This window comes from Ranitomeya variabilis, chromosome 1 (genome assembly GCF_051348905.1).
Source record: "Ranitomeya variabilis isolate aRanVar5 chromosome 1, aRanVar5.hap1, whole genome shotgun sequence".
In the NCBI taxonomy this organism is placed as follows: domain Eukaryota; kingdom Metazoa; phylum Chordata; class Amphibia; order Anura; family Dendrobatidae; genus Ranitomeya; species Ranitomeya variabilis.
In genome coordinates, this window is record NC_135232.1 from 15,909,174 (window position 1) to 15,933,743 (window position 24,570).

At 44.2% G+C, this 24,570-nt stretch overlaps 1 protein-coding gene across 1 annotated transcript in view; it reads right to left on the reverse strand.

Moving 5' to 3' along the window:
• Positions 1-24,570, reverse strand: part of LOC143793562 (uncharacterized) — a 293,906-nt gene that overhangs the window by 233,314 nt on the left and 36,022 nt on the right. The window lies entirely within an intron of this gene.

Consider the following 24,570-nt stretch of genomic DNA (forward strand, 5'->3'; position numbering starts at 1 on the left):
CATGCTAGAAGTTTTTTAACCCTTCAGGTGCTTCACAGAAATTAATGTAACGTGGCAGGAAAAAATGAACATTTAACTATTTTTCATAAAATTGTAACTTTAGACCCATGTTTTTATTTTTTGCAAGGGTTACAGTAAAGAATGGACTACAGAATTTGTTGCGCAATTTCTCTTGAGTATGCGGATACCCTATATATGGGGAAAACCACTGTTTTTGCACATGCCAGGGCTCGGAAGGGAAGGAGCGCTATTTGACTTTTTGAATGTAAAATTTGCTGGAATAATAAGCCGACACCATGTCGCGTTTGAAGAGAATGTGATGTGCCTAAACAGTGGAAACCACTCACAGGTGACACTACTTTGGAAACTAGACCCCTCAGGGAACTTATCTCGATGTGTGGTGAGCACCATGAATCCCCTGGTGCTTCACAGAAGCTTATAACATTGAGCTGTGAAAATAAAAAAATACCATTTTCACACTTTTTTATCCCCAAATTTTGCATTTTCACAAGGGTAATAGAAGAAATTACACCATAAAATTTGTTGGACAATTTCTCCTGAGGACAATGATGTTCCATATGCGGGGGAAAACTGTTTTGGCACACGGTAGGGTGCCAAAATAAAGCAATGGCCTGCAGAGCATTCAGCGTGAAGCAAGCATACAGCCTGCTTTTTCCATCAGTGAAACTGAATCTGCCTTTCAAGCAGAGTAATTTTTAGTGAGTGATGTCTCTTGCTCCTCAGGATACCACAACCGGATGGTAGCAGTCAGTCATCACTGCTGAAGCTTCAGAGGCAGAACTAAGTACTGCAGTCCCCCATCACTGGGGTATCATGATAGTTCATTTTCCCCTTAAATTCCCTCTGTTTTAGCAGCCAATGGAATAAAATTAGATGTCAACAACTTTACCACTTTTCATTTTTTTTCACATTTTTCGTTACCCCAGAAGTCGTACAATTGATTACCCACCAAACCAATTTATACGCCCGACAATATATTTCCCAAAAACCCACTGCCTTTCATTCCCATTCCTGGATCCTCACAAATGTCCCTGACATAAAAAAAAATTGGGGGCGTTACCGTGACATTGGGATTAGTAATAAAAAAAAAAAACACTCCGCTCCTACTGTGCAACAAAATCTATCCACAGTACCCCTGTATTTGCAGCTGTCATGTCCCGAGCCTATTATGAAGTCCTAATGAGATTCCTCCATTTTAGTGATAACTTCTAAGCCCCCCAAGAAATGATCCCATCTATGATCACCTAAACAAATTGAAACCCCTAATTACCCTCCTACAACATTAATTTCTAAATTCATATACCCTCGAGCAAAATATGGCAGTCGATTAGTCCTTGATGAGTTTCAAGGGACATCTGTCATTTCGCCAATTCTTCCCATCCAAGCGATCAAAAAACGGCATCAAACTGTACAAAATGTGTTAGAGCACATCAGGCTACACATCTACCTTCCTAATATATGAAGATAGGGAGCGCCAAATTAGCCCCCCAAACTGCTCTCAGACTAGCTTGGCATCCTAGATAAAATTGTCTCGAAACTAATGACACACTTTATTATTATTATTATTATTATTTATTTATATAGCACCATTAATTCCATGGTGCTGTACATGTGAAAAGGGTTACATACAGGGTTATAGATATCGTTAACAGTAAACAAATATACAGTGACACACTGGTACAGAGGGGAGAGGACCCTGTCCTTGCGGACTTACATTCTTCGGGATAATGGGGAAGAGACAGGAGGTCGGTGTGCTGCAGCACTGGTGGTGGTGAGGCGGCAGCTCGGGTGGTTGGTGAGGTGGCAGAACGGTTATTGCAGGCTGTAGGCTTTCCTGAAGAGATGGGTTTTCAGGTTCCGTCTGAAGGATCCGAGGGTGGTGGATAATTGGATGTGTTGAGGCGAAGTGAAGAAACCAGGTGGAGAATTGGTCAATGAAGGCAGTGACTGAGTCCGGTGGTCGGTATATTACAGCCATTTGATGATTAGAGGGAGAGTAGATACGGACAGAGTGAACCTCGAAAGAAGGGAGGAAAAGGGAGGGTGGGGGTTGGATAGGGTTGAAGTAGCAGTTTTTAGAAAAAAGGAAACCCACTCCCCCACCATGTCTGTTGCGAGAGCGAGGAGTGTGGGTAAAGTGGAGGCCACCGTAACTCAGTGCAGCAGGGGAGGCCGTGTCAGGAGGCGTCAGCCAGGTCTCAGTGAGGGCGAGGAAGGAAAGGTTGCGGGAAGTAAAGAGATCGTGGATCACGTGGAGCTTGTTGCAGACAGAGCGGGCAATCCAAAGTGCCCCAGAGAAAGGAAGCAGGGGGGTGGGGGTCAGTTGCACAGGTTTTAAGTGTGAGGGATTGCGGTAGTTTCTCATAGTGTGAGAAGGATAGGGGTAAGGATTAGGGGAGTGAAAATAGTGAGGGCAAATGTGAGTATGATTAAATAGCAGAGGAAGAAAGGAGAAGCAAGTAAAATTAGAATACAGTGATTAGTCTTAGGCTAGGGTCACATTGCGTTATGTGACCGTGTTTAACGGACTACGTTACACTGCGGCATAACGCGGTGTTAACGTAGTCCGCTAACGCCGCCATAGCCTGTAATGGTGAACGCGTCGCTAGCGCCCGCCCACATTGGGCGTGCGCTAGCGATGTGCCGTCATTTGAGTGACGGCCCGCGAACGCTTCTTGCAGCGATCCCTTTTGGGACATTGCGTTAGCGCAGTCCGTAGCGCTATGCGCTAAACGGACTGCCTTAACGCAATGTGACCCTAGCCTTACCGTCTGGCCAATTCCTGGACCATTCTGGCATATTTCTGACGATACACTTAAAGAGGTCACTTGAAATGATGTCACATCTGACTAAAGTCAAATGTGACTGACACCATTCAACTTATACCATTCAAGTGTCCAAGAAATGAAGCCAGGTGAGAGGGAGGGGAGAGGAGGAAGGAGGTGGAGGACAGTCCACAGCAGGGGACAATTAGCAGATTGCAGTTAAATGAACATTTGACTGCCATCAAAGCTGAAGAAAGATAGGATAAGATAGGATAGTGTTGCATGGATATATCAATCAGCTTGCAGTAAATTAGAAGTATGATTCATTGAATTAAAGTCAGGGAAAAAGTAGCAGGTGACCAGGTAGAATGGGGGAGAGAGGTGCATGGATTCAGGGGTGCAGTGGGTATTCCAAGTTAGCAGACAGTTCAAACGTACCAGGTAGAATGGGGGAGGTGCATGGATTCAGGGGTTATCAAGGGTACAACGTGTATACTGACAACTATTACACAAGTATAAGGCTAGGTTCACATTGCGTTAGTGGGTGATCGCTAACGGACAGCGTTGCACGGCGAAAATGTCGCAATTAACGCCGTGCAACGGGTCCGTTAGCGCACCCATTGACAGCAATGTAAATTTCGCCTGCAGCGCATCACTAGCGCGTGCCTTTTTCGGCTCGCGCTAGTGATGTGCCGTTCTTCTGTGACGCGCCTCGGACGCTGCTTGCAGTGTCCGCGGCGCGCCCGAGGTCCGTTCCCCGCTCTCGCAGATCGGGGATCTGCGAGAGCGGGGACGTTAACGCGACCCCTGAACGTGGCCCCTAAATAAACATTGCATTAGCGCAATCCGCTAGCGCTAGCGCTAAACGGATTGCCCTAACGCAATGTGAACCTAGCCTAACCCTATACCAATCCCTCCACGCTGCAAATACAGGGGCCTTTGGGAGTCGGAAAAAAACAAGTGGTGTTTCTGCCACAGTTGGTGTCCAGTTTGGAGAGGGGGGCATCATTCTGGAATGCTGTAGATAAGCCCTCGATGTATCCTGAAAGATGAGAAAAAGAGGTTAGATTATACTCACCCAGGGGCGGTCCTGGTACTATGGGCATTGCGGTCTGGGGCCTCCCATCTTCTTACGATGACGTCTTCTTGTCTTCACGCTGCGGCTCCGCTGCAGGCGTACTTTGTCTGCCCTGTTGAGGGCAGAAAAACACCACAAGAAAAAAATTCAGTGAACAAAGGTCCAAGGAAGTTATAAAATATATTGCAACAAATATATTTATTAATACAAAAAGGTCAACTGACAAGAGACATGGCTAAAAAGTGACAGGCAATGCCGCACATACATAGGCGGTACTAGACAGCATGATACCCCCACGTGCCCATGTGGCCTTATTTATGTTGGACTGACAACACGCCAACTGAAGGTCCGCACCAGGGAGCACGTATTGGGTATTCAGGCGGCGGGCCACACAGACGCTTCCACCCTCAAAACAATACCACGGCATTTTAAAAGTTTACATGATTGTGACAGTACCCTATTAAGGATACGTGGTATCGATGCCTTGAAAATTAATATCAGAGGTGGCAGTTTATCTAAGCGCCTGGCGAGGCTGGAGACAAGGTGGATTTGGACTTTGAATATGGTTCATCCCTGTGGCCTAAATGAGTGTCTGTCATTTGCCCCTTTTCTGGAGTCCCCTGGATGATGTGCACCAATCTGTGCAGTTTTTTTTCCTGCATATACAATTGTTTTATTTGGTGTTTTAATTAAAAAAAAATCTGTATTTGTATTCTAGTGACACTTGTTGACTTTGCTGGATGTGATGAGCACGTTGGGAAGAGGAAGATCTTTAAGTTACAGAATTTATACAACATTATACATCTATGTACTGTTTTCTAGTTCCTTAGTTTTATATGTGGCCGTTATACATGGGTGGGGTATATGTGATCTGTGATATTGACTCCGTATGTGTTTGAGATATATATATATATATATATATATATATATATATATATATCTCAATTTGTACTAGTGCAAATTTCACTTTTGGGATTGGTGCAGTATTAGTTTATTTATAGGGCATTTATTCCTATGTACGGATATGTATCTAATTGTGGATTAAATATATAATATGTAAAATCTTGTGAATTTGTTGGTGATTGTTGGTATCCACTAGCTGATATATATTATCCTGTATCTGTTGTTCTATATTTGGGTGTCTATATCTGTATTTATATATTGGGAAGGTATACAGCTTGCTATGGTTCATTTGTTCACTATACCTCTATACCCGCATTGATTCCTTTGCAATTATCTATTTTGTATACTTTTGTCTGCATATATTTAGCGCTTATGTGTTTCTGGCTGCTTGCCCATAATTAAGATGGCCGCCGGAGAGTGTGGGCTCTTCGGCTGTGCCCTGCCTTGCCCACTGACGCCGCCCACTGTCTGATGTGTTGGTCACATGGGACCCCATGTGATCTTGCGTCGGCGGTCAGGGCGGCGCTGGTGTGTGGGCGGGACGGCATTTGTTGTCCGGCGCGCACTTCCGGATTAGGGTTTTATAAATACCCACCAGTGCCCCGAGGAAGGAAGGAGAACTTCTGAAACGCACGTCAGGGAGGGCGGGAGATTGCTTGTGCCCCACTAGGTATGTGATTTACATGTTGATACCAATACCAATTAAACAAACAATACACAGGTTTATATTAAATAAACCCTGTGTCCATCAGGAGATATATACACCATGACGGTCCCGTACAAAGAAGCGTATATAACCTATAATTAATTGCACATATCAGATCTTAAAATACAAGAAATTCCAAAATTTTATTGAGAATAATATAAATAATTTATATTATTCTCAATAAAATTTTGGAATTTCTTGTATTTTGAGATCTGATATGTGCAATTAATTATAGGTTATATATGTTGCTACCAATGTACCATTATTTGGGCAGTTATATGTGTGTATTTATCAATTACTCTGGGGGTATCATTCTGTCTAGTACCGCCTATGTATGTGCGGCATTGCCTGTCACTTTTTAGCCATGTCTCTTGTCAGTTGACCTTTTTGTATTAATAAATATATTTGTTGCAATCTATTTTATAATTTCCTTGGACCTTTGTTCACTGAATTTTTTTTCTTGTGGTGTTTTTCATATCGACTTCAGTGGGTCTTTACTAGTCCAGTATTTTGGCTATGGGATATGCATTTACAGTTAACACTAATACTGAGTATGTTGCATTCCTATAGATACATGTGTTTTTCTGTTTATCTGTTGAGGGCAGAGCAAAGTACTGCAGGGCGCAGGGAAAGGTCAGCGAGGCCCGGCGCCTGCGCACTGCAGTACTTTGCTCTGCCCCCAACAGAGCAAAGTACGCCTGCATCGGAGCTGCAGTGTGAAGACAAGAAGAGGACGTCATCTGATGAAGATAGGAGGCGCCGGACCGTGACACCCATCGGACCGGACCGCAGCGGGACCGCCCCTGGATGAGTATAATATAACCTCTTTTTCTCATCTTTTAGGATATATTGGGGGCTTATCTACAGCATTACAGAATGCATTACAGAATGCTGTAGATAAGCCCCTGATGCCGGTGGGCTTGCCTCACCTTCGATTTTAGGGGTGACAGGTGACAGGTTCCCTTTAAAGAAGGCTACTACTTGTGATAAAACAGTTATTTCAAAGTGCTAAGTTAAAGGAATAGTATGATTGCATACACTTGTATATTTTAACATACAAAGGTTAAGTACATATAAAGATTACATATAAAGATTAAGTTCGTATACTCACATCATCACCAAGGAGCTTTTAACCATCATCAGTCTGGAATATCACAGAAGCAACCACCAAGATGGAGAACCCCTGGGAAATTCACAACACTGCATGGGCGTCCCCACTTATGCAGGTATCACAACACTGTACACATACAAGTACAGGTACCCAACTTTCTGCTTCTCTCTTAGTCATGTTTCTCTGGCCTTATAAAGTGATTTGCACTTTGTGTAAGTGGTTCAGCCTCGCCCTCTAGTGGCCAGCCTTTGGGATAAGATGAATCAGAGCTACAAGGCAAACCTCAGACAATGGGGCAATAAACCCAAACAATTCAAAGGCTCACAAGGATAACAAGTCCACAGTACACAGAGGTTAAAAAACCTCCATGTTTTACAATAACTAACAGCAAACATAAGACTTTGTGAGGAAAAACCTTCAGACAATGCGAGTAAACCGTTCAAGATTGTGTCACTATGAACATTGTGTGTAAATGTATGACCAGCAATGCTGCTCTGTCATGGTCTGAATGCATTCTGTATATTTCAATATAGACTCTAAATATCCATTTTTAGGTTCACACTACAATCCACCCTTGGCTGTTTTGAGCCATACATTATTTATACAAGGTACCATAACTTAAAGGATGGTTTTAGCGGATGATTGAAATAAAGAGATCAGCTGGTGTAATACTTTGAGTCCTTATGGTAACCATCTCTTCCATTACAAAATTGTTTCCCGGTGCAGTTCATACAGGTATAGGATACTGGGCCAGAGCTGTAGTCAGAGCCAAACACTCAGTGCCCTGGCCTTTCCTCACCACAACACATTCTCCATTTGTCAGCATACCTGTACCTTCAGGTCCAGCTCCTTCACACTCCCTTTCCTTCTGTGGGAGATCCTCCAGATGAGTCAGGAGAAACTGAGACACAGTCCAAGTAAACTTCAACAATAATATCTTTACTGATTCCATTACACAGCACATCCAAGGACTTCACATTCTTGACAACGGGTTTCACAATGCAACATTCCTTTTCTTTCCCTGCATTTCTTTCGTGATCACAAAGTGCTGGCCCGGGTCGGATTGTCCCTGTCGCTCAGTATTTTCTCTATGCAGCTCTGCTCTGGGAATGTTTTTCTCGGTCTGTTTCACCCCAGACACGAGATTACTAATCACCAGAGTATAATGCCATTGAAAGAGTACTGCCCTCCTATTCTGCCTTTATACCATGTCTTTTAACTGTTCGTACTCACTGCTTCCATGGGGACCCTTAACCGCTTCGCGCCGATTCTAAGGGTTTCTGCCCAGACCATGAGTTACCACATTCTGAGTCTTCAACTGATCTAACCCGCTGATTGACCGTACTATAGCTGGGGATAGCTGAGGTACTCTTCTCTTTACGTTGGGTGACTGCTGTCTCATCCTGGGCCTATAGTCGTGTGGACGGTTTGGGCGTCCCTAGCCCTCTAACTCTCTAAAGGAAATGTTCCTAGCTTACCAAACAGCAGCCCCTCCTATAGTTAACTATTTACTGTCCTAGGCATTAGGTGAGAACTCTGTATAATAAAATGCCACCTATCTAGTGGCCAAACATGAACACTACATTGCCCTATCATGGGTACAAACACAATACATTTTACAGTGTACAAGAACATCAGGATATATGTACATTTTACAGGGAATGGTAATACATGTATTAGTGTAGTAGTACCATAAGTAGGTGGTAGTACATGTACCTATACCATTATATAATAACATATATACATCATCATAGAACAGACAGTATCGAGACCTGTTAAGGAGGAAAAGCACAAAGGGAACATAATCCTTCATCCCCTTACATTCCCCTTTCCTTTGAATTTGGTCATCCCCGACCAGATACCACATAAATCTTTATTATTTACATAAAATACTCCAGGGAGATAATCAGATGAGGTGGTCTTTATACTGTCACAGTAAACCAGGTGCAGCATAGTCCATGCTGCAAGAGCATAATCCTGGCTCACAGTTCCCAGGTGTAGTTCAACAACATGCTTTTTTTTAAGTATATGTGGTTTGAAGTCATTTAGGGGTGAGCTCCCCCTTCCTTTAAGGGAAGCACGGTTCACAAAACATAGGACCAACACAATTTACAGTCCCTTGCAAGTTCCTGCTTTTTCCAGAAGGGGCACAACAGGTGCAACAAAAAAGAATAAACAAAAAAAAAACAGTTCACTTCAGGCTGTCCGGCCGCATTACACCCACCTCTTGGGGTGTTTCAAGGCTTCTTTGCCCTCAGGGACGCAGAACAGTCCCGTTCACTTTTAGTCAGAGGCGCAACGTGCACAAAAAAATTTTAGCAGCAAAGTTTAACTGATTTATCGGCGCACATCCCGGACCGTTCCATTTGTGGCTGAATCCCATGCTCAGTTTTGGGCTGAGGATGACTCTGCAGCCTCAGTAGTCGTGGTCTGCCATGGAAGGGTGGTAGCCCGAGTAGCAGGTGATGCCGATGCATGCTCTGGGCTCGGAAAAAGTCCCAGGTCGTCACTGCAGAGGATGACCGCCACTGCGTAGTACCCTTGAGGACAGTCCTCCTTAAAGAATGACACCAGGTCTCCATCCTGTAACGGTTTTCTAAACTTAACTGACACCGCATTCACATATATCTTGCCATCAGTCCCTTCTCGAATTAAGCCATACCCCCTTTCTATGTCTGTATACACCGACAGGCCATGAGTACGTCGGCCGGCCAGGGCGCTCCCTCCGGGTTGACGCATCTAGGTCCACACATCCTTCTGCTGCTTTCATTTAATGACATCTTTCACCCAGGTGGCCTGCCTGGGAGAAGGAAAGGGGCACTCCACTGGTGAATGGAAATGGGAGGCACCCAGAGGTAACGGAGATGGGTTGGACCTCTGCAAAAAAAGGTGGTACCGATCTCCCTTCAGGGACGCACAATCGGACTACTGCCTCTGCAACAGGGGCCCATGGGCGAGACATCCCTCCTGGGTAGGGACTGAGAAGCACTCACCCACTCAGGAGCTGGGCTGTTGATCGCACCAGTCCCGGGACGGCTGGATCCTTCCACGGATGTGCCTATGTAGTCAGCTGGCAGATAAAGGCCCGGTCCATCCTCTGCCTCTGACCATGGTTTCACCAGGGTAGATGCCTGCTCTGATCCCCACCGAGTCAGCAACTTAGGCTCTAGATAACCGGATTCCTCCCTCTGATGTCACGACACTGGCTCCGTATGATGTCCCGGCCTCTGGGACGAGGATGGCTCCGCCAGCCACCAACTCTGCTCCCAAGACAACTCCAAGAGTGGGTAAGTGGAGTCCTCCGCAATTTCTTCACCAGGTTTTGCCTGGTGGAATTCTGGCATCTTCCTGCCGCCACCTCCACTCCAGGCAGCCTATGCCTTGGCACCTACAGGTGCAGGAGTGCTCCATCGCTCTCGGTCGAAGAGTACACGTTGGTGCCGTGCAGCTGCACCTGGGTTTTCTTTCTAGGCCCCACCCATTTCCAGGTGGAAACACTTTCGACAACTCCACAAGGCTTTCTTTTCTTAATTCACACCCATCAGGGGTGGACCAGAGGGTATTGACAGGTGGATTTTGGCGCCAATACTGTACTGAAACACCCACGAAAGGTGTAGTCCAAGTTGTTGTCTTCCTCTTTGGAGCCATTTTCCGCCATCTTCATGGCCACCATCTTGGCCATATCCACATGGTCAGTCTTTTTCACAGTACAAGTCAAGTGCAGTTTTTTAGTCACTTCCAGCATTTCAAAAGCATCCTCAAAATCTTCATCACTGCTTTCTCTAATCACAGCAGTTACGTTCAAGTTACTTGTCATTTCCAGGGCATCCATTCCTCCTGGATTCAAAGTTTCGGTCACAACTACTTTGTCTGCCACCTGCAGAACATCACTGCTTTTTTCGTTTGCAGTCTCAATCACATTGGTATCTCTTGCTGCCTGCAACACATTATTCACTTCCTTCGCGGGTTCGAGGTAGTCGCATCCTGTCACACAACGCAAAGTATAGGATACTGAGTCAGGGCTGTAGTCATAGCCAAACACTCTGGTACATCAGTGCCCTGGCCTTTCCTTACTGCAACACATTCTCCATTTGTCAGCATACCTGTACCTTAAGTTCCAGCTCCTTCAGACTCCCTTTCCTTCTGAGTCAGGAAAAACTGAGACACAGTCCACGTAAACTTCAACAATAACATCTTTACTGATTCCGTTACACAGCACATCCGAGGACTTCTCATTCTTGATAACGGGTTTCATAATACAACATTCCTTTCCCTGCACTTCTCTCGTGATCACAAAGCGCGGGCCCGGGTCGGACCGTCTCAGTATTTTCTCTATGCAGCTCTGCTACGGGAATGTTTTTCTCGGTCTGTTTTGCCCCAGACACGAGATCATTAATCACCGGAGTATAATGCCACTTACAGTACTGCCCTTCTGTTCTGCTCTCTGCCTTTGAACCACGTCTTTACTGTTCATACTCACTGCTTCCATGGGGACCTTTAACCGCATTGCCCCGGTTCTAAGGGTTTCTGCCCAGACCATGAGTTGCCACATTCTGAGTCTTCAACTGTTCTAACCCGCTGATTGTTCATACTGTAGCTGAGATACTCTTCTCTTTACGTTGCGTGACCGCTGTCTCGTCCTAGGCCTATAGCCTGTGTGGACGGTTCGGGCGTCTCTAGCCCTCTGACTCTCTAAAGGAAACATTCCTAGCTTACCAAACAGCAGCCCATCCTATAGTTAACTATTTACTGTCCTAGGCATTGGTGAGAGCTCTGAATAATATAATGCCCCTCATCTAGTGGCCAAACATGAACACTACATTTCCCTATCATGGGTACAAACATAATACATTTTACAGTGCACATGAACATATCAGGATGCATGTATATTTTGCAGGGAATGGTAATACTACAATTAGTGTAGCAGCACCATGATAAGCAGGCGGTAGTACATGTACCCATACCATTATATAATAACATATATACATCATCATACAGCAGACAGTATTGCGATCTGTTGAGGAAAAGCACAAAGGGAACATAATCCTTCATCCCCTTACACAAGCATAATACGGATTGTATGTGAAATTTTGAGTCACATCTTCCTCTATGTCTTCATCTTGAGTAGATACCTCTATCAGTTTTGTCCATAACTGTAAAGGGGTCGGTACTGCCACCATACAAGTTTCTAATGTACTGATAGCAGTAGTCGTCTTTGTCATACAAAATTGGCTAGCGTTCATCAACTGAGCCAAGTAAATCCATAGATTGTTTGATTTTCCATAAAGCCCCATTTTCCATGGTTGACAGAAGTTGAAAGGACCATGCACATGATGGCTGCAACGACGCACCATTTCCAGATTTTGATATAAGGCTACGGTCACAATATCAGTATGTGGTCAGTATTTTACATCAGTATTTATAAGCCAAAACCAGGAGTGGAACAAACAGAGGAAAAGTATAATAGAAACACGTCACCAAGTCTGTATTTTTGACTCACTCCTAGTTTTGGCTTACAAACACTGATGTGAAATACTGACCAAATACTGATAGTGTGACCTAAGCCTAAAGGAAAAAAATACGTATTATTCTCTGAGATAACACCTGTCTGCTGGGACGTGTTCCCACTTCTCTTGCCTGGGATTCATAACTATCAGCACGTTATCTGCTCCACGAGAAATTACTTCCTCAGGTTCTGGAGGACCTTTGTCCCCCAGTTGTTTCACCCAGATTTTTACACCATGATTGATAGGATGGGAGGATCCAAATCCTTTATCAAATCTAACCTGATGGGCCCATTGGTAAGTAGATTTTTCTCCCAGGTACCATATTTCTGGTGTGCCCACTGAGTCCATCATTGGGGTCAGTCTTTTTACTGGACTCAGCGACTGATATTCTGGAATGTTCATCTGCTACTGAGTTGAAGAGTCTTTCCAGTGTACCAATGAGCACAATGAGAATCAGCATGAAACACAGTGACTTTAATTCTTTGTACAATTTCCAAGATATCTTGCCACAATTCTTTTCCCCATACTTCTGTGCTATATATAATGGGAGCAATCATTACAGGGTATATTGCAGTAGGAAGATTTCCAACCTTTAATGATATTTTTGTCTGAACTGCCTTAATTTGCTTTCCTCCTAATACTGTAATTATAACCTTGCACCCACTGAATTGTTTTGGATTTCCATAAATCATACTTGCCTCCATCCTTATTATCAACCAAAGCTTTAACACGTTGCCTGTTTTTATTTTTTCAGCTAATCACCAAATCTACGTGGGGTTATTATCCATTTGTGTGGCGTACCCAGCAAGTCAGTCACTCTTATCTTTTCCCCCCCCATTGATCCTCCGTTTCAGATTAAGACATCTTGGTAGGGAAAAATGATGGCTCCTTCAGTTGGGCTTTGAAATGGGGAGTGCATTATACTATATAGAGTCTGTCTGTAGGGGGCATTATACTATAGAGTCTGCCTATGGGGGGTGCATTATACAATATAGAGTCTGCCTATGGGCGGTGCATTATACAATATAGAGTCTGCCTATGGGGGCATTATACTATAGAGTCTGCCTATGGGGGGTGCATTAACATAGTAACATAATAACATAGTTAGCAAGGCCGAAAAAGCCATTTGTCCATCCAGTTCAGCCTATATTCCGTCAGAATAAATCCCCAGATCTACGTCCTTCTAAAGATCCTAATAACTGTAAGATACAATATTGTTACGCTCCAGGAAGACATCCAGGCCTCTCTTGAACCCCTCGACTGAGTTTGCCATCACCACCTCCTCAGGCAAGGAATTCCAGATTCTCACTGCCCTAACAGTAAAGAATCCTCTTCTATGTTGGTGGAAAAACCTTCTCTCCTCCAGACGCATAGAATGCTCCCTTGTGACCATCACCTTCCTTGGTATAAACAGATCCTCTGAGAGATATTTGTATTGTCCCCTTATATACTTATACATGGTTATTATATTGCCCCTCAGTCATCTTTTTTCTAAATACAGGTAGTCCTCGACTTACGACGTTGATCCGTTCTTACACGGCGTCGTAAACCGAATTTCGATGTAAGTCGGACCATACATTCATACAGTACTGTACCATAATAACAGTACAGTACTGCAAACACTTAGCCTATCCAAACACCTATCCTAACACAGTACCCTACATAATTAGGGTGTTATGGCGTGCAGGAGACTCGTTTTCCTCGTGTAACCGGGTACAGTGTACAGTACTGGACTCTATTCTTCTGCCACTGCACGTAGTTGCATGTAGTTCGACTTACGACGCAAACCGTGTAAGTCGGAACGAGGCCTCGTATAAAGCGTTGTAACCACGAAACGATGTAACTCGAGACCGTTGTAACCCGAGGACTAACTGTAGTCCTAGTTCTGCTAATCTCTCTGGGTATTGTAGTTCCCCATTCCCTTTATTAATTTTTTTGCCCTCCTATGTACTCGCTCTAGTTCCATTATATCTTCCCTGACCACATGTGCCCAAAACTGTACACAGTGCTCCATGTGCGGTCTAACCAGGGATTTGTACAGAGGCAGTATAATGCTCTCATCATGTGTATCCAGACCTGTTTTAATGCACCCCATGATCCTGTTTGCCTTGGCAGCCGCTGCCTGGCTGCTCCAGGTAGGTTTATCATTAACTAGGATCCCCAAGTCCTTCTCCATGTCACATTTACCCAGTGGTTTCCCGTTCAGTGTGTAATGGTGATATTGATTCCTTCTTCCCATGTGTATAACCTTACATTTATCATTGTTAAACCGCATCTGCCACCTCTCGGGCCAAGTTTCCAACTTATCCAGATCCATCTGTAGCAGAATACTATCTTCTCTTGTACTGACTGCTTTACATAGTTTTGTGTCATCTGCAAATATCGATATTTTACTGTGTAAACCTTCTACCAGATTGTTAATAAATATGTTGAAGAGAACAGGTCCCAACACAGACCCCTGCAGTCCCCACTGGTCACAGCGACCCAGTTAGAGAATCTACCATTTATAACCACCGGGGAAGAAGGCAGGGAGTTTCCAGCACGTCCATCCAGTTTGAGTAAAATTTCAATTTTATTTGAATATTTTAAAAAACAATTTTAAAAAAGAGAGAAAGACTCTACAACTATGTGGTGATATAAATTACAAATGTATGCAATTTTGATATGGTTTGAAAGGAGACATTTATGCTATGTGTGTCCAGCTGTTATTTTTCCAATGTCATTAATTGCTATGCTTGTGATTGTTTCCTTGTTATATATACACCTGTCCATATATTTTGTATTGGATACTATGACTAAGGGCGCCGTGGTGCGCCAGAAACGCGTCAGGCAGAGAGTCTCTTTCTCGCTTTTTAAAAATTGTTTTTTAAAATGTTCAAATAAAATTGAAATTTTATTCAAACTGGATGGATGTGCTGGAAACTCCCTTCCTTCTTCCTCATTTCGGCTGAAATCACCAGCAGCTATGGCACCCACCAGCTATATTCACTTACAACGGCTTATTATATATGTCTCAGCGTGTCAAGCTCCAACTTTTCCCTCTGCCCCCCTCTCTCCCATAGACGCTGAATGGCATGTATGGGTGAGGTCTACATAAAAAGTCTCCTTCATGTACAAAAAAGCCAACCTACAATTTGCTATGACACTGTGATGGGGTGTGTGTCAGAGCAGGCAGGGACCGCAGGCCAATGTACAATCCAACAACTTTTATTGAGACTGGGTGAATATAACATCAAATGTAGATATTGTTCCTTAAAATCTGCAGGTGGTCACGCAAAAAGGGACAAATCCGGGGGCGCCACCCGGTAGTCCAATCTAAAAGAATATCCATCAACAGTCTTTAGATTCAGTCCTCAAATCCAGCAGGGTGATGAGACCACACAACTCTATGTGGCAAATGATCTCCAATCTCCATAGATGGCACAAGAACTGGCAGCAGCAGATCGTCACTCTTCCCAAGGCACACCATCAAGTAACATGTGGCTTATTATCCTACTACCTCTTTTGGGATCAGCCCCCTTGTTGGGCAGAGATACTAACACCCACCTCCTTAAACATAGCTCCAAGGATTAAGAATGTTCCAGAAGCCCAGTCTCAGCCTGTCTGCAAAGTTTGTGTATTGGGGATGCCCCCCCTGTAGAGAGGAACAAAGACAAACATAACCCCACCAGATACAGGACAAAGAATGCCAATATAGGCCTGATCACAGTATGATAAATGTGTACAGGCTGGGGGTGACACTCTGTTACAACCCCTTCCCCCCTCAAGTTGGGTACAAACTAGTGACCTCAACAGGTCACCTGTCAAGTACACTTAGACGTGGCCGACATGACTCATGGCTCCTCCTGTTTGGACAATCAATCAGCATTTTGGTGTTGACTGTCTCTTCTTTACTGTATGGGAAAGTTGTAGAGTTGAAGGCTGGGCTCCATTTCATATCCTCTTTTACTTAACCCCTTACTGACATCGGACGGGATAGTACGTCCGACGTCAGGTCCCCTGCTTTGATGCAGGGCTCCGCGGTGAGCCCGCATCAAAGCCGGGACATGTCAGCTGTTTTGAACAGCTGACATGTGCCCGCAATAGGCGCGGGCAGAATCGCGATCTGCCCGCACCTATTAACTAGTTAAATGCCGCTGTCAAACGCAGACAGCGGCATTTAACTACCGCATCCGGCCGGGCGGCCGGATATGACATCATCGCCGACCCCCGTCACCATGATCGGGGGTCGGCGATGTGTCAGGAAGGTAACCATAGAGGTCCTTGAGACCTCTATGGTTACTGATCCTCGGTAGCTGTGAGCGCCACCCTGTGGTCGGCGCTCACAGCACACCTGTAATTCTGCTGTGTAGCAGCGATCTTATGATCGCTGCTACATAGCAGAGCCGATCGGGTTGTGCCTGCATCTAGCCTCCCATGGAGGCTATAGAAGCATGGCAAAAGTGAAAAAAAAAAGTAAAAAAAAATGTGAAAAAAATAAAAAAAACAAAAAAGTTTAAATCACCCCCCTTTTGCCCCAATCAAAATAAATCAATAAAAAAAAAATCAAACATACACATATTTGGTATCGCCGCGTTCAGAATCGCCCGATCTATCAATAAAAAAAAGCATTAACCTGATCGCTAAACGGCGTAACGAGAAAAAAATTCGAAACGCCAGAATTACGTTTTTTTGGTCGCCGCGACATTGCATTAAAATGTAATAACGGGCGATCAAAAGAATGTATCTGCACCGAAATGGTATCATTAAAAACGCCAGCTCAGCACGCAAAAAATAAGCCCTCACCTGACCCCAGATCACGAAAAATGGAGACGCTACGGGTATCGGAAAATGGCGCAATTTTTTTTTTTTTTTTTTTTTAGCAAAGTTTGGAATTTTTTTTCACCACTTAGGTAAAAAATAACCTAGACATGTTAGGTGTCTATGAACTCGTACTGACCTGGAGAATCATAATGGCAGCTCAGTTTTAGCATTTAGTGAACCTAGGAAAATAGACAAGCAAAAAACAAGTGTGGGATTGCACTTTTTTTGCAATTTCACCGCACTTGGAATTTTTTTCCCGTTTTCTAGTACACGACATGGTAAAACCAATGATGTCGTTCAAAAGTACAACTCGTCCCGCAAAAAATAAGCCCTCACATGGCCAAATTAACGGAAAAATAAAAAAGTTATGGCTCTGGGAAGGAGGGGAGTGAAAAACGAAAACGGAAAATCCCACGGTCATGAAGGGGTTAAACTCTGCTTCTTGCACCCATAAATTGACATTGCAGCTCTCCCACATCATTTCCTAGGACCATATCCGCAGTCAGGCCCCTCATAATACCAACCACACATTGCTTGATCTCAATGTCAAAGTCCAGTTTGACGCTTGCTTTTGGGGTTATCCTCCATTGGCCTACAGCTAAATCAATGGTAATCCCATGTCCATGCTGTATTGCCTCTGGGAGAACCACTCTGGGATCAGCCATGGTGAGAAATGCCCCAGTCACAAAAACCAAGAACTCTCGGACCGTCCATCATGACCTCCTGTAAGTGCTTTCTTTGAGGATTAGAGGAACTCTTGGCTGTGGCCCGCACCCCATAAACCAATAATGGTCAAACATGGGTGTCTGAACAATTAGGCAGGTCAATTTGGAGGGGTAGGCACCTCTTCCGCCATTGTATTTGGCTGTAAATAATTGATAGGACGAATTGGTGCAGGGCCATTCCTCAATTGACCCTTAGGGCATGTATCTTGCAGATGCCCAGGCTGCCCACATCAGTAACATCTGTGCTGTATTGCACTCGTTCCATTTGCACTCTGAGGATGGAGGAAAGGAAACCTGGAGGTCGATATCCACGTGAAGGTGCATGAGGTGGTTATCAGGGTTGAGACCGATTTCTCCACTGCTTAGCTAGGCATGTGGCTGCAGCTGCCCACAACCATAACACCTGCGCTCTACTACTTTCTCTCTTTGTTTCAGATTAAGGGGCAGGACTAGCTGGAAGGTGATTAACATGTTTTTCTCTCATGCACCTTTTCCCTGATCTCAGTGGGGCATTTAGCAAAGAACTGTTCCTTTAGGATGACCTGGATGATGGTCTCCTGAGTTAAGGCCCTCTCTCCTTCCAGCTAGCGATGACACGCCTGTTTGATCCTATGTACATGCATTTTAAACGAGCCTTCCCCGTTAAAGGCTAAGGAGCGGAACTGAGAGGAACTGTAAGTCTCTGGAATTAATGTATAATGTTCCAGGATGGTTTCATTAATGTCCTCATATTCATATTCCACTGAGGGTCCATAGCTCGATATTCTTCAGCAGCTTCACCCTCTAAGAGCCCCACCAGATGTCTGACCTGCTCCATTTCTGGGATTTCCATTAACTGACATTGATGGTCAAAATCTTGGAAAAATCCCTCAATGTCCCCTGAAGCCTTATTAAATGGCTTAAAGTATTTGCAGATACTCTTGAGGTTTCCCTCATGGTGGGTATTGTGATTGATGTCTGCCTGGGGCGTCTAGCTGCTTCCACAGAGAGCTTCCTTTCATGGGCTCCCCGACTGGCCTCCCGTTTGTCTTCTATGCTGGCTTCATCCCCAAGCAATGCTATCTCCTCCTCATATCACACAACCCACTGACTCCTCTGGGTATTTACCACCAGGTCCCATCTTTCCTCCAGTGCCATCTTGAAGGATAGCTTCTTCCAAAACCTCAATAAGTCGATCTTTGGATATTCCTTTGTAACTCACTCCTAATTCACGGGCCTTTGTATATAGGTTCCCCACAGTCCATTTCCTGTATCCTGAGGCTCTGTCACCATTCACTGCTGGGCCGCCGTTCTCCATTCCTTCTGCTCTGAATCCACCGCTGCCACCAGTTTGTGACAAAGCAGGCAAGGACAGCAGGCCAATGATCAATCCAACAACTTTTATTGAGACTGGGCGAACATAACATCAAACATAGATATAGTACCTTAGAATCTGCATCCAAGTTGGTCACACAAAAAGGGACAAATCCAGGGGCGCCACTCGGTAATCAACGCCAAGGAATATCCATCAAGAGTTTAACGGATCACACAGGGGAAGGGGTGTGTCGACTTCATTCACCTCTGGGAAGGAGAATGACCCAGCAGGGATCTGCTCTCTGGTGCCAACACTTACCCCAGGTCAGTCAGGGAACTGCACCGAGGGCAAATAGTTGCCAGAGAGGTTTCCCTTATAGGTACAAGATATTGAAGATCTCCCAATGAGGGGGAATATATACCACCAGTCCAGTCTGGGGATATATATGTAAACCTCCCGGCTGTCACTGTCAGAGTTCCTCACTAACACAGTACGGTATGCTGCCACCAGTTGCTCGTTCGCTATAAGCCCCAATAGACAACAGGTTTATAACGGGTCAGAAACCAACCCCGGGGTAGCCTATAATAACCAAAAGAGTGTGCGGACGTGGGAATTTGTGAATCAAGATAATAGAGCAGCCCAAGATTAATTTTATACTTAATCGCTGAAAGGCGCACTAGAAAGATACATCTAATATATAAAGCTGAATGTGTGTGTGTGTGTATGTATGTATGTATGTATGTATGTATGTATGTCCGGGATTGGCATCTGAACCGTAGCAGCTACAGCCACAAAATTTTGCACAGTCACACGTCTGGACCCCGAGAGCGTCATAGGCTATGTTGTGAGGTGAAATTTTAACCCCGCGCTTTCCAATTCACCAAACAATTTTGCCCCTATCTACATAATGGGGAAAAAGTGAAAGGAAAAGTGTTGGAGGCGTCGCAGCTACAGGCACAAAATTTTGCACAGTCACACGTCTGGACCCTGAGAGCGTCAAAGCTATATTGTGAGGTGAAATTTTAACCCCGCGCTTTCCAATTCACCAAACAATTTTGCCCCTATCTACATAATGGGGAAAAAATGAAAGGAAAAGTGTTGGAGGCAAATTAACAGCTGCCAGATGTGAACAAGGGGGACTTAAAGAATGACAGCGATGGCACCAAAGAGTATATGCTGTACAGTTGCTAAGGTGGGGCCCCAACATGGGATAATCACACCACCACGGGGATATGAACACACACACAAAATGCGCCACACACTACCACGTGCTCGAACACATATACCACCCTCAGTGCACATTTCACCACACATACACCAACCTCGCCACATAAAAGTAGAAACACAAAAGTCGCCGCTCAAAACTCGCCACGCGCAAAACTCTCCACATGCAAAACTCGCCACACGTGCAAAACTCGCCACACGCAAAACTTGCACACGCAGAAAAATTGCCACACGCAGAAAAATTGCCACATGCACAAAAGTTGCAACACATGCAAAAGTTGCCTCACACAAAACTTGCACATACTCAAAAGGCACCACACATAAAACTCGCCACGCGCAAAACTCGCCATGCGCAAAACTTGCTGCACACAACTTGCTACACTAACCTGTCACATGCAACTCGACACACAAAAAGTTGCTACACGCATGTCGCCACACAAAACTCATCTCACAAAAGTCCCTACATGCATGTCGCCACACGCAACTCAACACACACAACTTGACACACGAAACTCGCCCTAAAACACACACAAGTCTGGTATCCTTCAAAAATAAAAATCTGATTAATAAGCAGACAAACTACAAGAGCAACAAATGTACCATATAGGAATCCGGCAGCTGTCAGTCACATGACCAGTCTATTATGTGTATGTGTGAGCTAATATATACTGCCAGGGGGTGGGCTTACTGTTGGCTGGGGATTTATCAGGCTGCCATTTTAGCTTACAAATACTGAGGTAAAAATACTGACCAAATAACGTGTGAACGAGGGCTAATACAGGAGGAGATGACATACAGCTATATACTATATACAGGAGATGACACACAGGTATATACTATTTACAGGGGAGATGACACACAGGTATATACTATATACAGGAGGAGATGACACACAGATATATACTATATACAGGAGAGATGACACACAGGTATATACTATATAGAGGAGGAGATGACATACAGGTACATACTACATACAGGAGGAGATGACATACAGGTATATACTATATACAGGAGGAGATGACACACAGGTATATACTATATACAGGAGCAGATTACCTACAGGTATATAGTATATACAGGAGGAGATGACACAGGTATATGCTATGTATAGGAGGAGATGACATACAGGTATATACTATATACAGGAGATGACACACAGATATATACTATATATAGGTGAGATGACACACAGGTATATACTATATACAGGAGATTACATACAGGTATATCTAATATATAAAGCTGAATGTGTGTATGTATGTATGTGTGTATGTCCGGGATTGGCATCTGTACCGTCGCAGCTACAGCCACAAAATTTTGCACAGTCACACGTCTGGACCCCGAGAGCGTCATAGGCTATGTTGTGAGGTGAAATTTTAACCCCGCGCGTTCCAATTCACCAAACAATTTTGCTCCTATCTACATAATGGGGAAAAAGTGAAGGGAAAAGTGTTGGAGGAAAATTGACAGCTGCCAGATGTGAACAATGAGGACTTAAAGAATGAGAGCGATGGCGACAAAGAGTATATACCGTACAGTTGCTAAGGTGGGGCCCCGACATGGGATACTCACCACACACGGGGATATGAACACAAACACAAAATGCGCCACACACTACCACGTGCTTGAACACATATACCACCCTCAGCACACATTTCACCACACACACACACCAACCTCGCCACATAAAAGTCGAAACACAAAAGTCACCACTCAAAACTCGCTACATTCAAAACTCGCTACATGCAAAACTCGCCATATGCAAAACTAGGCTCACGCAAAACTCGCCACACGTGCAAAACTCACCTCATGGAAAACTCACCTCATGCAAAACTTGCACACACAGAAAAATTGCCACATGTACAAAAGTTGCACCACATGCAAAAGTTGCCTCACACAAAACTTGCACATACTCAAAATGCACCACACATAAAACTCGCCATGCGCAAAACTCGCCATGCACAAATCTTGCTGCACACAACTTGCTACACTAACCTGTCACATGCAACTCAACACACAAAATGTTGCTACACGCATGTCGCCACACAAAACTCATCTCACAAAAGTCGCTACATGCATGTCGCCACACGCAACTCAACACACACAACTTGACACATGAAACTCGCCCTAAAACACACACAAGTCTGGTATTATCCTTCAAAAATAAAAATCTGATTAATAAGCAAACTACAAGAGCAACAAATGTACCATATAGGAAATACGGCAGCTGTCAGTCACATGACCTGTCTATTATGTGTATGTGTGAGCTAATATATACTGCCAGGGGGGAGGGCTTCCTGTTGGCTGGGGATTTATCAGGCTGCCAATAGCAACCAATCACAGCTCAGCTTCTATTTTGCTACAGTTAATTAACCTGAGCTCTGATTGGTTAATATAGGCAACAAAGACATTCTCAGTATAACAAAGCTAATATATGTTGTGAAATGCTTCTATTTGCTTAGTTTTTGCCTTTTAATAATTACATTTCTATCTATTTGTTTTGTGGTTTTTGTGTGCAGAATAAATTTTTGTTAACACATTCTATTTTGCTAACAGCAGTCATTAACCCGGGCGAAGCCGGGTAGTACAGCTAGTCTAATATATAAAGCTGAATGTGTGTGTGTGTGTATGTATGTATGTATGTATGTATGTCCGGGATTGGCATCTGAACCGTAGCAGCTACAGCCACAAAATTTTGCACAGTCACACGTCTGGACCCCGAGAGCGTCATAGGCTATGTTGTGAGGTGAAATTTTAACCCCGCGCTTTCCAATTCACCAAACAATTTTGCCCCTATCTACATAATGGGGAAAAAGTGAAAGGAAAAGTGTTGGAGGCGTCGCAGCTACAGGCACAAAATTTTGCACAGTCACACGTCTGGACCCTGAGAGCGTCAAAGCTATATTGTGAGGTGAAATTTTAACCCCGCGCTTTCCAAGTCACCAAACAATTTTGCCCCTATCTACATAATGGGGAAAAAATGAAAGGAAAAGTGTTGGAGGCAAATTAACAGCTGCCAGATGTGAACAAGGGGGACTTAAAGAATGACAGCGATGGCACCAAAGAGTATATACTGTACAGTTGCTAAGGTGGGGCCCCAACATGGGATAATCACACCACCACGGGGATATGAACACACACACAAAATGCGCCACACACTACCACGTGCTCGAACACATATACCACCCTCAGTGCACATTTCACCACACATACACCAACCTCGCCACATAAAAGTAGAAACACAAAAGTCGCCGCTCAAAACTCGCCACGCGCAAAACTCTCCACATGCAAAACTCGCCACACGTGCAAAACTCGCCACACGCAAAACTTGCACACGCAGAAAAATTGCCACACGCAGAAAAATTGCCACATGCACAAAAGTTGCAACACATGCAAAAGTTGCCTCACACAAAACTTGCACATACTCAAAAGGCACCACACATAAAACTCGCCACGCGCAAAACTCGCCATGCGCAAAACTTGCTGCACACAACTTGCTACACTAACCTGTCACATGCAACTCGACACACAAAAAGTTGCTACACGCATGTCGCCACACAAAACTCATCTCACAAAAGTCCCTACATGCATGTCGCCACACGCAACTCAACACACACAACTTGACACACGAAACTCGCCCTAAAACACACACAAGTCTGGTATCCTTCAAAAATAAAAATCTGATTAATAAGCAGACAAACTACAAGAGCAACAAATGTACCATATAGGAATCCGGCAGCTGTCAGTCACATGACCAGTCTATTATGTGTATGTGTGAGCTAATATATACTGCCAGGGGGTGGGCTTACTGTTGGCTGGGGATTTATCAGGCTGCCATTTTAGCTTACAAATACTGAGGTAAAAATACTGACCAAATAACGTGTGAACGAGGGCTAATACAGGAGGAGATGGCATACAGCTATATACTATATACAGGAGATGACACACAGGTATATACTATTTACAGGGGAGATGACACACAGGTATATACTATATACAGGAGGAGATGACACACAGATATATACTATATACAGGAGAGATGACACACAGATATATACTATATAGAGGAGGAGATGACATACAGGTACATACTACATACAGGAGGAGATGACATACAGGTATATACTATATACAGGAGATGACACACAGGTATATACTATATACAGGAGCAGATTACCTACAGGTATATAGTATATACAGGAGGAGATGACACAGGTATATGCTATGTATAGGAGGAGATGACATACAGGTATATACTATATACAGGAGATGACACACAGATATATACTATATATAGGTGAGATGACACACAGGTATATACTATATACAGGAGATTACATACAGGTATATCTAATATATAAAGCTGAATGTGTGTATGTATGTATGTGTGTATGTCCGGGATTGGCATCTGTACCGTCGCAGCTACAGCC